We start from the raw sequence: 14,641 nt of genomic DNA on the forward strand, positions 1-14,641 counted from the left end.
CAAAATGCAGTTCTCAGCTCAGAAAGCTTGTTTCTGACATTCTAACAGCTCAATTAGAGCATTTCAGTAATGAACAGTGTTCTTTGTCAAAAGTGACATTCTCATCATCCACTGATGCACTTTGTCACAAAATGCATTTCTCAGCTCAGAAAGCTTGTTTCTGACATTCTAACAGCTCAATTGGAGCATTTCAGTAATGAACAGTGTTCTTTGTCAAAACTGACATTCTCATCATCCACTGAAGCACTTTGTCACAAAATGCATTTCTCAGCTCAGAAAGCTTGTTTCTGACATTCTAACAGCTCAATTGGAGCATTTTAGTAATGATCAGTGTTCTTTGTCAAAAGTGACATTCTCATCCATCCACTAATTCACTTTGTCACAAAATGCATTTCTCAGCTCAGAAAGCTTGTTTCTGACATTCTAACAGCTCAATTGGAGCATTTTAGTAATGATCAGTGTTCTTTGTCAAAACTGACATTCTCATCATCCACTGATGCTTTTTGTCACAAAATGCAGTTCTCAGCTCAGAAAGCTTGTTTCTGACATTCTAACAGCTCAATTAGAGCATTTTAGTAATGAACAGTGTTCTTTGTCAAAAGTGACATTCTCATCATCCACTGATGCACTTTGTCACAAAATGCATTTCTCAGCTCAGAAAGCTTGTTTCTGACATTCTAACAGCTTAATTGGAGCATTTAAGTAATGAACAGTGTTCTTTGTCAAAACTGACATTCTCATCATCCACTGATGAACTATGTCACAAAATGCAGTTCTCAGCTCAGAAAGCTTGTTTCTGACATTCTAACAGCTCAATTAGAGCATTTCAGTAATGAACAGTGTTCTTTGTCAAAAGTGACATTCTCATCATCCACTGATGCACTTTGTCACAAAATGCATTTCTCAGCTCAGAAAGCTTGTTTCTGACATTCTAACAGCTCAATTGGAGCATTTCAGTAATGAACAGTGTTCTTTGTCAAAACTGACATTCTCATCATCCACTGAAGCACTTTGTCACAAAATGCATTTCTCAGCTCAGAAAGCTTGTTTCTGACATTCTAACAGCTCAATTGGAGCATTTTAGTAATGATCAGTGTTCTTTGTCAAAAGTGACATTCTCATCCATCCACTAATTCACTTTGTCACAAAATGCATTTCTCAGCTCAGAAAGCTTGTTTCTGACATTCTAACAGCTCAATTAGAGCATTTCAGTAATGAACAGTGTTCTTTGTCAAAACCGACATTCTCATCATCCACTGATGAACTATGTCACAAAATGCAGTTCTCAGCTCAGAAAGCTTGTTTCTGACATTCTAACAGCTCAATTAGAGCATTTTACTAATGAACAGTGTTCTTTGTCAAAACTGACATTCTCATCATCCACTGAAGCACTTTGTCACAAAATGCATTTCTCAGCTCAGAAAGCTTGTTTCTGACATTCTAACAGCTCAATTGGAGCATTTTAGTAATGATCAGTGTTCTTTGTCAAAACTGACATTCTCATCATCCACTGATGAACTATGTCACAAAATGCAGTTCTCAGCTCAGAAAGCTTGTTTCTAACATTCTAACAGCTCAATTAGAGCATTTTAGTAATGAACAGTTTTCTTTGTCAAAACTGACATTCTCATCATCCACTGATGAACTATGTCACAAAATGCATTTCTCAGCTCAGAAAGCTTGTTTCTGACATTCTAACAGCTCAATTAGAGCATTTTAGTAATGAACAGTGTTCTTTGTCAAAACTGACATTCTCATCATCCACTGAAGCACTTTGTCACAAAATGCATTTCTCAGCTCAGAAAGCTTGTTTCTGACATTCTAACAGCTCAATTGGAGCATTTTAGTAATGATCAGTGTTCTTTGTCAAAACTGACATTCTCATCATCCACTGATGCTTTTTGTCACAAAATGCAGTTCTCAGCTCAGAAAGCTTGTTTCTGACATTCTAACAGCTCAATTAGAGCATTTTAGTAATGAACAGTGTTCTTTGTCAAAAGTGACATTCTCATCATCCACTGATGCACTTTGTCACAAAATGCATTTCTCAGCTCAGAAAGCTTGTTTCTGACATTCTAACAGCTTAATTGGAGCATTTCAGTAATGAACAGTGTTCTTTGTCAAAACTGACATTCTAATCATCCACTGAAGCACTTTGTCACAAAATGCATTTCTCAGCTCAGAAAGCTTGTTTCTGACATTCTAACAGCTCAATTAGAGCATTTTAGTAATGAACAGTGTTCTTTGTCAAAACTGACATTCTCATCATCCACTGATGAACTATGTCACAAAATGCAGTTCTCAGCTCAGAAAGCTTGTTTCTGACATTCTAACAGCTCAATTAGAGCATTTTAGTAATGAACAGTGTTCTTTGTCAAAACTGACATTCTCATCATCCACTGAAGCACTTTGTCACAAAATGCATTTCTCAGCTCAGAAAGCTTGTTTCTGACATTCTAACAGCTCAATTGGAGCATTTTAGTAATGATCAGTGTTCTTTGTCAAAACTGACATTCTCATCATCCACTGATGCTTTTTGTCACAAAATGCAGTTCTCAGCTCAGAAAGCTTGTTTCTGACATTCTAACAGCTCAATTAGAGCATTTTAGTAATGAACAGTGTTCTTTGTCAAAAGTGACATTCTCATCATCCACTGATGCACTTTGTCACAAAATGCATTTCTCAGCTCAGAAAGCTTGTTTCTGACATTCTAACAGCTTAATTGGAGCATTTCAGTAATGAACAGTGTTCTTTGTCAAAACTGACATTCTAATCATCCACTGAAGCACTTTGTCACAAAATGCATTTCTCAGCTCAGAAAGCTTGTTTCTGACATTCTAACAGCTCAATTGGAGCATTTTAGTAATGATCAGTGTTCTTTGTCAAAACTGACATTCTCATCATCCACTGATGAACTATGTCACAAAATGCATTTCTCAGCTCAGAAAGCTTGTTTCTGACATTCTAACAGCTCAATTAGAGCATTTTAGTAATGAACAGTGTTCTTTGTCAAAACTGACATTCTCATCATCCACTGATGAACTATGTCACAAAATGCATTTCTCAGCTCAGAAAGCTTGTTTCTGACATTCTAACAGCTCAATTAGAGCATTTTAGTAATGATCAGTGTTCTTTGTCAAAACTGACATTCTCATCATCCACTGATGAACTATGTCACAAAATGCATTTCTCAGCTCAGAAAGCTTGTTTCTGACATTCTAACAGCTCAATTAGAGCATTTTAGTAATGAACAGTGTTCTTTGTCAAAACTGACATTCTCATCATCCACTGAAGCACTTTGTCACAAAATGCATTTCTCAGCTCAGAAAGCTTGTTTCTGACATTCTAACAGCTCAATTGGAGCATTTTAGTAATGATCAGTGTTCTTTGTCAAAACTGACATTCTCATCATCCACTGATGCTTTTTGTCACAAAATGCAGTTCTCAGCTCAGAAAGCTTGTTTCTGACATTCTAACAGCTCAATTAGAGCATTTTAGTAATGAACAGTGTTCTTTGTCAAAAGTGACATTCTCATCATCCACTGATGCACTTTGTCACAAAATGCAGTTCTCAGCTCAGAAAGCTTGTTTCTGACATTCTAACAGCTTAATTGGAGCATTTCAGTAATGAACAGTGTTCTTTGTCAAAACTGACATTCTAATCATCCACTGAAGCACTTTGTCACAAAATGCATTTCTCAGCTCAGAAAGCTTGTTTCTGACATTCTAACAGCTCAATTGGAGCATTTTAGTAATGATCAGTGTTCTTTGTCAAAACTGACATTCTCATCATCCACTGATGAACTATGTCACAAAATGCAGTTCTCAGCTCAGAAAGCTTGTTTCTGACATTCTAACAGCTCAATTAGAGCATTTTAGTAATGAACAGTGTTCTTTGTCAAAACTGACATTCTCATCATCCACTGAAGCACTTTGTCACAAAATGCATTTCTCAGCTCAGAAAGCTTGTTTCTGACATTCTAACAGCTCAATTGGAGCATTTTAGTAATGATCAGTGTTCTTTGTCAAAACTGACATTCTCATCATCCACTGATGCTTTTTGTCACAAAATGCAGTTCTCAGCTCAGAAAGCTTGTTTCTGACATTCTAACAGCTCAATTAGAGCATTTTAGTAATGAACAGTGTTCTTTGTCAAAAGTGACATTCTCATCATCCACTGATGCACTTTGTCACAAAATGCATTTCTCAGCTCAGAAAGCTTGTTTCTGACATTCTAACAGCTTAATTGGAGCATTTCAGTAATGAACAGTGTTCTTTGTCAAAACTGACATTCTAATCATCCACTGAAGCACTTTGTCACAAAATGCATTTCTCAGCTCAGAAAGCTTGTTTCTGACATTCTAACAGCTCAATTGGAGCATTTTAGTAATGATCAGTGTTCTTTGTCAAAACTGACATTCTCATCATCCACTGATGAACTATGTCACAAAATGCATTTCTCAGCTCAGAAAGCTTGTTTCTGACATTCTAACAGCTCAATTAGAGCATTTTAGTAATGAACAGTGTTCTTTGTCAAAACTGACATTCTCATCATCCACTGAAGCACTTTGTCACAAAATGCATTTCTCAGCTCAGAAAGCTTGTTTCTGACATTCTAACAGCTCAATTGGAGCATTTTAGTAATGATCAGTGTTCTTTGTCAAAACTGACATTCTCATCATCCACTGATGCTTTTTGTCACAAAATGCAGTTCTCAGCTCAGAAAGCTTGTTTCTGACATTCTAACAGCTCAATTAGAGCATTTTAGTAATGAACAGTGTTCTTTGTCAAAACTGACATTCTCATCATCCACTGAAGCACTTTGTCACAAAATGCATTTCTCAGCTCAGAAAGCTTGTTTCTGACATTCTAACAGCTCAATTGGAGCATTTTAGTAATGATCAGTGTTCTTTGTCAAAACTGACATTCTCATCATCCACTGATGCTTTTTGTCACAAAATGCAGTTCTCAGCTCAGAAAGCTTGTTTCTGACATTCTAACAGCTCAATTAGAGCATTTTAGTAATGAACAGTGTTCTTTGTCAAAAGTGACATTCTCATCATCCACTGATGCACTTTGTCACAAAATGCATTTCTCAGCTCAGAAAGCTTGTTTCTGACATTCTAACAGCTTAATTGGAGCATTTCAGTAATGAACAGTGTTCTTTGTCAAAACTGACATTCTAATCATCCACTGAAGCACTTTGTCACAAAATGCATTTCTCAGCTCAGAAAGCTTGTTTCTGACATTCTAACAGCTCAATTGGAGCATTTTAGTAATGATCAGTGTTCTTTGTCAAAACTGACATTCTCATCATCCACTGATGAACTATGTCACAAAATGCAGTTCTCAGCTCAGAAAGCTTGTTTCTGACATTCTAACAGCTCAATTAGAGCATTTTAGTAATGAACAGTGTTCTTTGTCAAAAGTGACATTCTCATCATCCACTGATGAACTATGTCACAAAATGCAGTTCTCAGCTCAGAAAGCTTGTTTCTGACATTCTAACAGCTCAATTAGAGCATTTTAGTAATGAACAGTGTTCTTTGTCAAAACTGACATTCTCATCATCCACTGAAGCACTTTGTCACAAAATGCATTTCTCAGCTCAGAAAGCTTGTTTCTGACATTCTAACAGCTCAAATTGGAGCATTTTAGTAATGATCAGTGTTCTTTGTCAAAACTGACATTCTCATCATCCACTGATGAACTATGTCACAAAATGCAGTTCTCAGCTCAGAAAGCTTGTTTCTGACATTCTAACAGCTCAATTAGAGCATTTTAGTAATGAACAGTGTTCTTTGTCAAAAGTGACATTCTCATCATCCACTGATGAACTATGTCACAAAATGCAGTTCTCAGCTCAGAAAGCTTGTTTCTGACATTCTAACAGCTCAATTAGAGCATTTTAGTAATGAACAGTGTTCTTTGTCAAAACTGACATTCTCATCATCCACTGATGCTTTTTGTCACAAAATGCAGTTCTCAGCTCAGAAAGCTTGTTTCTGACATTCTAACAGCTCAATTAGAGCATTTTAGTAATGAACAGTGTTCTTTGTCAAAAGTGACATTCTCATCATCCACTGATGCACTTTGTCACAAAATGCATTTCTCAGCTCAGAAAGCTTGTTTCTGACATTCTAACAGCTCAATTGGAGCATTTAAGTAATGAACAGTGTTCTTTGTCAAAACTGACATTCTCATCATCCACTGAAGCACTTTGTCACAAAATGCAGTTCTCAGCTCAGAAAGCTTGTTTCTGACATTCTAACAGCTCAATTAGAGCATTTTAGTAATGAACAGTGTTCTTTGTCAAAACTGACATTCTCATCATCCACTGAAGCACTTTGTCACAAAATGCATTTCTCAGCTCAGAAAGCTTGTTTCTGACATTCTAACAGCTCAATTGGAGCATTTTAGTAATGATCAGTGTTCTTTGTCAAAACTGACATTCTCATCATCCACTGATGCTTTTTGTCACAAAATGCATTTCTCAGCTCAGAAAGCTTGTTTCTGACATTCTAACAGCTCAATTGGAGCATTTCAGTAATGAACAGTGTTCTTTGTCAAAACTGACATTCTCATCATCCACTGAAGCACTTTGTCACAAAATGCATTTCTCAGCTCAGAAAGCTTGTTTCTGACATTCTAACAGCTCAATTGGAGCATTTCAGTAATGAACAGTGTTCTTTGTCAAAACTGACATTCTCATCATCCACTGAAGCACTTTGTCACAAAATGCATTTCTCAGCTCAGAAAGCTTGTTTCTGACATTCTAACAGCTCAATTGGAGCATTTTAGTAATGATCAGTGTTCTTTGTCAAAACTGACATTCTCATCATCCACTGATGAACTATGTCACAAAATGCAGTTCTCAGCTCAGAAAGCTTGTTTCTGACATTCTAACAGCTCAATTAGAGCATTTTAGTAATGAACAGTGTTCTTTGTCAAAACTGACATTCTCATCATCCACTGAAGCACTTTGTCACAAAATGCATTTCTCAGCTCAGAAAGCTTGTTTCTGACATTCTAACAGCTCAATTGGAGCATTTTAGTAATGATCAGTGTTCTTTGTCAAAACTGACATTCTCATCATCCACTGATAAACTATGTCACAAAATGCAGTTCTCAGCTCAGAAAGCTTGTTTCTAACATTCTAACAGCTCAATTAGAGCATTTTAGTAATGAACAGTTTTCTTTGTCAAAACTGACATTCTCATCATCCACTGATGAACTTTGTCACAAAATGCATTTCTCAGCTCAGAAAGCTTGTTTCTGACATTCTAACAGCTCAATTAGAGCATTTTAGTAATGAACAGTGTTCTTTGTCAAAACTGACATTCTCATCATCCACTGAAGCACTTTGTCACAAAATGCATTTCTCAGCTCAGAAAGCTTGTTTCTGACATTCTAACAGCTCAATTGGAGCATTTTAGTAATGATCAGTGTTCTTTGTCAAAACTGACATTCTCATCATCCACTGATGAACTTTGTCACAAAATGCATTTCTCAGCTCAGAAAGCTTGTTTCTGACATTCTAACAGCTCAATTAGAGCATTTTAGTAATGAACAGTGTTCTTTGTCAAAAGTGACATTCTCATCATCCACTGATGCACTTTGTCACAAAATGCATTTCTCAGCTCAGAAAGCTTGTTTCTGACATTCTAACAGCTTAATTGGAGCATTTCAGTAATGAACAGTGTTCTTTGTCAAAACTGACATTCTAATCATCCACTGAAGCACTTTGTCACAAAATGCATTTCTCAGCTCAGAAAGCTTGTTTCTGACATTCTAACAGCTCAATTGGAGCATTTTAGTAATGATCAGTGTTCTTTGTCAAAAGTGACATTCTCATCATCCACTGATGAACTATGTCACAAAATGCAGTTCTCAGCTCAGAAAGCTTGTTTCTGACATTCTAACAGCTTAATTGGAGCATTTCAGTAATGAACAGTGTTCTTTGTCAAAACTGACATTCTAATCATCCACTGAAGCACTTTGTCACAAAATGCATTTCTCAGCTCAGAAAGCTTGTTTCTGACATTCTAACAGCTCAATTGGAGCATTTTAGTAATGATCAGTGTTCTTTGTCAAAACTGACATTCTCATCATCCACTGATGAACTATGTCACAAAATGCATTTCTCAGCTCAGAAAGCTTGTTTCTGACATTCTAACAGCTCAATTAGAGCATTTTAGTAATGAACAGTGTTCTTTGTCAAAACTGACATTCTCATCATCCACTGAAGCACTTTGTCACAAAATGCATTTCTCAGCTCAGAAAGCTTGTTTCTGACATTCTAACAGCTCAATTGGAGCATTTTAGTAATGATCAGTGTTCTTTGTCAAAAGTGACATTCTCATCATCCACTGATGAACTATGTCACAAAATGCAGTTCTCAGCTCAGAAAGCTTGTTTCTGACATTCTAACAGCTTAATTGGAGCATTTCAGTAATGAACAGTGTTCTTTGTCAAAACTGACATTCTAATCATCCACTGAAGCACTTTGTCACAAAATGCATTTCTCAGCTCAGAAAGCTTGTTTCTGACATTCTAACAGCTCAATTGGAGCATTTTAGTAATGATCAGTGTTCTTTGTCAAAACTGACATTCTCATCATCCACTGATGAACTATGTCACAAAATGCAGTTCTCAGCTCAGAAAGCTTGTTTCTGACATTCTAACAGCTCAATTAGAGCATTTTAGTAATGAACAGTGTTCTTTGTCAAAACTGACATTCTCATCATCCACTGAAGCACTTTGTCACAAAATGCATTTCTCAGCTCAGAAAGCTTGTTTCTGACATTCTAACAGCTTAATTGGAGCATTTCAGTAATGAACAGTGTTCTTTGTCAAAACTGACATTCTAATCATCCACTGAAGCACTTTGTCACAAAATGCATTTCTCAGCTCAGAAAGCTTGTTTCTGACATTCTAACAGCTCAATTGGAGCATTTTAGTAATGATCAGTGTTCTTTGTCAAAAGTGACATTCTCATCATCCACTGATGAACTATGTCACAAAATGCAGTTCTCAGCTCAGAAAGCTTGTTTCTGACATTCTAACAGCTCAATTAGAGCATTTTAGTAATGAACAGTGTTCTTTGTCAAAACTGACATTCTCATCATCCACTGAAGCACTTTGTCACAAAATGCATTTCTCAGCTCAGAAAGCTTGTTTCTGACATTCTAACAGCTCAAATTGGAGCATTTTAGTAATGATCAGTGTTCTTTGTCAAAACTGACATTCTCATCATCCACTGAAGCACTTTGTCACAAAATGCATTTCTCAGCTCAGAAAGCTTGTTTCTGACATTCTAACAGCTCAATTGGAGCATTTTAGTAATGATCAGTGTTCTTTGTCAAAAGTGACATTCTCATTCATCCACTAATTCACTTTGTCACAAAATGCATTTCTCAGCTCAGAAAGCTTGTTTCTGACATTCTAACAGCTCAATTGGAGCATTTTAGTAATGATCAGTGTTCTTTGTCAAAACTGACATTCTCATCATCCACTGATGCTTTTTGTCACAAAATGCAGTTCTCAGCTCAGAAAGCTTGTTTCTGACATTCTAACAGCTCAATTAGAGCATTTTAGTAATGAACAGTGTTCTTTGTCAAAAGTGACATTCTCATCATCCACTGATGCACTTTGTCACAAAATGCAGTTCTCAGCTCAGAAAGCTTGTTTCTAACATTCTAACAGCTCAATTAGAGCATTTTAGTAATGAACAGTTTTCTTTGTCAAAACTGACATTCTCATCATCCACTGATGAACTATGTCACAAAATGCATTTCTCAGCTCAGAAAGCTTGTTTCTGACATTCTAACAGCTCAATTAGAGCATTTTAGTAATGAACAGTGTTCTTTGTCAAAACTGACATTCTCATCATCCACTGAAGCACTTTGTCACAAAATGCATTTCTCAGCTCAGAAAGCTTGTTTCTGACATTCTAACAGCTCAATTGGAGCATTTTAGTAATGATCAGTGTTCTTTGTCAAAACTGACATTCTCATCATCCACTGATGCTTTTTGTCACAAAATGCAGTTCTCAGCTCAGAAAGCTTGTTTCTGACATTCTAACAGCTCAATTAGAGCATTTTAGTAATGAACAGTGTTCTTTGTCAAAAGTGACATTCTCATCATCCACTGATGCACTTTGTCACAAAATGCATTTCTCAGCTCAGAAAGCTTGTTTCTGACATTCTAACAGCTTAATTGGAGCATTTCAGTAATGAACAGTGTTCTTTGTCAAAACTGACATTCTAATCATCCACTGAAGCACTTTGTCACAAAATGCATTTCTCAGCTCAGAAAGCTTGTTTCTGACATTCTAACAGCTCAATTGGAGCATTTTAGTAATGATCAGTGTTCTTTGTCAAAACTGACATTCTCATCATCCACTGATGAACTATGTCACAAAATGCAGTTCTCAGCTCAGAAAGCTTGTTTCTGACATTCTAACAGCTCAATTAGAGCATTTTAGTAATGAACAGTGTTCTTTGTCAAAACTGACATTCTCATCATCCACTGAAGCACTTTGTCACAAAATGCATTTCTCAGCTCAGAAAGCTTGTTTCTGACATTCTAACAGCTCAATTGGAGCATTTTAGTAATGATCAGTGTTCTTTGTCAAAACTGACATTCTCATCATCCACTGATGCTTTTTGTCACAAAATGCAGTTCTCAGCTCAGAAAGCTTGTTTCTGACATTCTAACAGCTCAATTAGAGCATTTTAGTAATGAACAGTGTTCTTTGTCAAAAGTGACATTCTCATCATCCACTGATGCACTTTGTCACAAAATAAATTTCTCAGCTCAGAAAGCTTGTTTCTGACATTCTAACAGCTTAATTGGAGCATTTCAGTAATGAACAGTGTTCTTTGTCAAAACTGACATTCTAATCATCCACTGAAGCACTTTGTCACAAAATGCATTTCTCAGCTCAGAAAGCTTGTTTCTGACATTCTAACAGCTCAATTGGAGCATTTTAGTAATGATCAGTGTTCTTTGTCAAAACTGACATTCTCATCATCCACTGATGAACTATGTCACAAAATGCATTTCTCAGCTCAGAAAGCTTGTTTCTGACATTCTAACAGCTCAATTAGAGCATTTTAGTAATGAACAGTGTTCTTTGTCAAAACTGACATTCTCATCATCCACTGAAGCACTTTGTCACAAAATGCATTTCTCAGCTCAGAAAGCTTGTTTCTGACATTCTAACAGCTCAATTGGAGCATTTTAGTAATGATCAGTGTACTTTGTCAAAACTGACATTCTCATCATCCACTGATGCTTTTTGTCACAAAATGCAGTTCTCAGCTCAGAAAGCTTGTTTCTGACATTCTAACAGCTCAATTAGAGCATTTTAGTAATGAACAGTGTTCTTTGTCAAAAGTGACATTCTCATCATCCACTGATGCACTTTGTCACAAAATGCATTTCTCAGCTCAGAAAGCTTGTTTCTGACATTCTAACAGCTTAATTGGAGCATTTCAGTAATGAACAGTGTTCTTTGTCAAAACTGACATTCTAATCATCCACTGAAGCACTTTGTCACAAAATGCATTTCTCAGCTCAGAAAGCTTGTTTCTGACATTCTAACAGCTCAATTGGAGCATTTTAGTAATGATCAGTGTTCTTTGTCAAAACTGACATTCTCATCATCCACTGATGAACTATGTCACAAAATGCAGTTCTCAGCTCAGAAAGCTTGTTTCTGACATTCTAACAGCTCAATTAGAGCATTTTAGTAATGAACAGTGTTCTTTGTCAAAACTGACATTCTCATCATCCACTGAAGCACTTTGTCACAAAATGCATTTCTCAGCTCAGAAAGCTTGTTTCTGACATTCTAACAGCTCAATTGGAGCATTTTAGTAATGATCAGTGTTCTTTGTCAAAACTGACATTCTCATCATCCACTGATGCTTTTTGTCACAAAATGCAGTTCTCAGCTCAGAAAGCTTGTTTCTGACATTCTAACAGCTTAATTGGAGCATTTCAGTAATGAACAGTGTTCTTTGTCAAAACTGACATTCTCATCATCCACTGATGAACTATGTCACAAAATGCAGTTCTCAGCTCAGAAAGCTTGTTTCTGACATTCTAACAGCTCAATTAGAGCATTTTAGTAATGAACAGTGTTCTTTGTCAAAACTGACATTCTCATCATCCACTGAAGCACTTTGTCACAAAATGCATTTCTCAGCTCAGAAAGCTTGTTTCTGACATTCTAACAGCTCAATTGGAGCATTTTAGTAATGATCAGTGTTCTTTGTGAAAACTGACATTCTCATCATCCACTGATGAACTATGTCACAAAATGCAGTTCTCAGCTCAGAAAGCTTGTTTCTAACATTCTAACAGCTCAATTAGAGCATTTTAGTAATGAACAGTTTTCTTTGTCAAAACTGACATTCTCATCATCCACTGATGAACTATGTCACAAAATGCATTTCTCAGCTCAGAAAGCTTGTTTCTGACATTCTAACAGCTCAATTAGAGCATTTTAGTAATGAACAGTGTTCTTTGTCAAAACTGACATTCTCATCATCCACTGAAGCACTTTGTCACAAAATGCATTTTTCAGCTCAGAAAGCTTGTTTCTGACATTCTAACAGCTCAATTGGAGCATTTCAGTAATGAACAGTGTTCTTTGTCAAAACTGACATTCTCATCATCCACTGAAGCACTTTGTCACAAAATGCATTTCTCAGCTCAGAAAGCTTGTTTCTGACATTCTAACAGCTCAATTGGAGCATTTTAGTAATGATCAGTGTTCTTTGTCAAAAGTGACATTCTCATCCATCCACTAATTCACTTTGTCACAAAATGCATTTCTCAGCTCAGAAAGCTTGTTTCTGACATTCTAACAGCTCAATTAGAGCATTTCAGTAATGAACAGTGTTCTTTGTCAAAACCGACATTCTCATCATCCACTGATGAACTATGTCACAAAATGCAGTTCTCAGCTCAGAAAGCTTGTTTCTGACATTCTAACAGCTCAATTAGAGCATTTTAGTAATGAACAGTGTTCTTTGTCAAAACTGACATTCTCATCATCCACTGAAGCACTTTGTCACAAAATGCATTTCTCAGCTCAGAAAGCTTGTTTCTGACATTCTAACAGCTCAATTGGAGCATTTTAGTAATGATCAGTGTTCTTTGTCAAAACTGACATTCTCATCATCCACTGATGCTTTTTGTCACAAAATGCAGTTCTCAGCTCAGAAAGCTTGTTTCTGACATTCTAACAGCTCAATTAGAGCATTTTAGTAATGAACAGTGTTCTTTGTCAAAACTGACATTCTCATCATCCACTGATGCTTTTTGTCACAAAATGCAGTTCTCAGCTCAGAAAGCTTGTTTCTGACATTCTAACAGCTCAATTAGCGCATTTCAGTAATGAACAGTGTTCTTTGTCAAAAGTGACATTCTCATCATCCACTGATGCACTTTGTCACAAAATGCATTTCTCAGCTCAGAAAGCTTGTTTCTGACATTCTAACAGCTCAATTGGAGCATTTCAGTAATGAACAGTGTTCTTTGTCAAAACTGACATTCTCATCATCCACTGAAGCACTTTGTCACAAAATGCATTTCTCAGCTCAGAAAGCTTGTTTCTGACATTCTAACAGCTCAATTGGAGCATTTTAGTAATGATCAGTGTTCTTTGTCAAAACTGACATTCTCATCATCCACTGATGCTTTTTGTCACAAAATGCAGTTCTCAGCTCAGAAAGCTTGTTTCTGACATTCTAACAGCTCAATTAGCGCATTTCAGTAATGAACAGTGTTCTTTGTCAAAAGTGACATTCTCATCATCCACTGATGCACTTTGTCACAAAATGCATTTCTCAGCTCAGAAAGCTTGTTTCTGACATTCTAACAGCTCAATTGGAGCATTTTAGTAATGAACAGTGTTCTTTGTCAAAACTGACATTCTCATCATCCACTGATGCTTTTTGTCACAAAATGCAGTTCTCAGCTCAGAAAGCTTGTTTCTGACATTCTAACAGCTCAATTAGAGCATTTTAGTAATGAACAGTGTTCTATGTCAAAAGTGACATTCTCATCATCCACTGATGCACTTTGTCACAAAATGCATTTCTCAGCTCAGAAAGCTTGTTTCTGACATTCTAACAGCTTAATTGGAGCATTTCAGTAATGAACAGTGTTCTTTGTCAAAACTGACATTCTAATCATCCACTGAAGCACTTTGTCACAAAATGCATTTCTCAGCTCAGAAAGCTTGTTTCTGACATTCTAACAGCTCAATTGGAGCATTTTAGTAATGATCAGTGTTCTTTGTCAAAACTGACATTCTCATCATCCACTGATGAACTATGTCACAAAATGCAGTTCTCAGCTCAGAAAGCTTGTTTCTGACATTCTAACAGCTCAATTAGAGCATTTTAGTAATGAATAGTGTTCTTTGTCAAAAGTGACATTATCATCATCCACTGATGAACTATGTCACAAAATGCAGTTCTCAGCTCAGAAAGCTTGTTTCTGACATTCTAACAGCTCAATTAGAGCATTTTAGTAATGAACAGTTTTCTTTGTCAAAACTGACATTCTCATCATCCACTGATGCTTTTTGTCACAAAATGCAGTTCTCAGCTCAGAAAGCTTG

This window comes from Barbatula barbatula, assembly GCF_947034865.1.
Source record: "Barbatula barbatula genome assembly, chromosome: 5".
NCBI classification, from domain to species: Eukaryota; Metazoa; Chordata; class Actinopteri; order Cypriniformes; family Nemacheilidae; genus Barbatula; species Barbatula barbatula.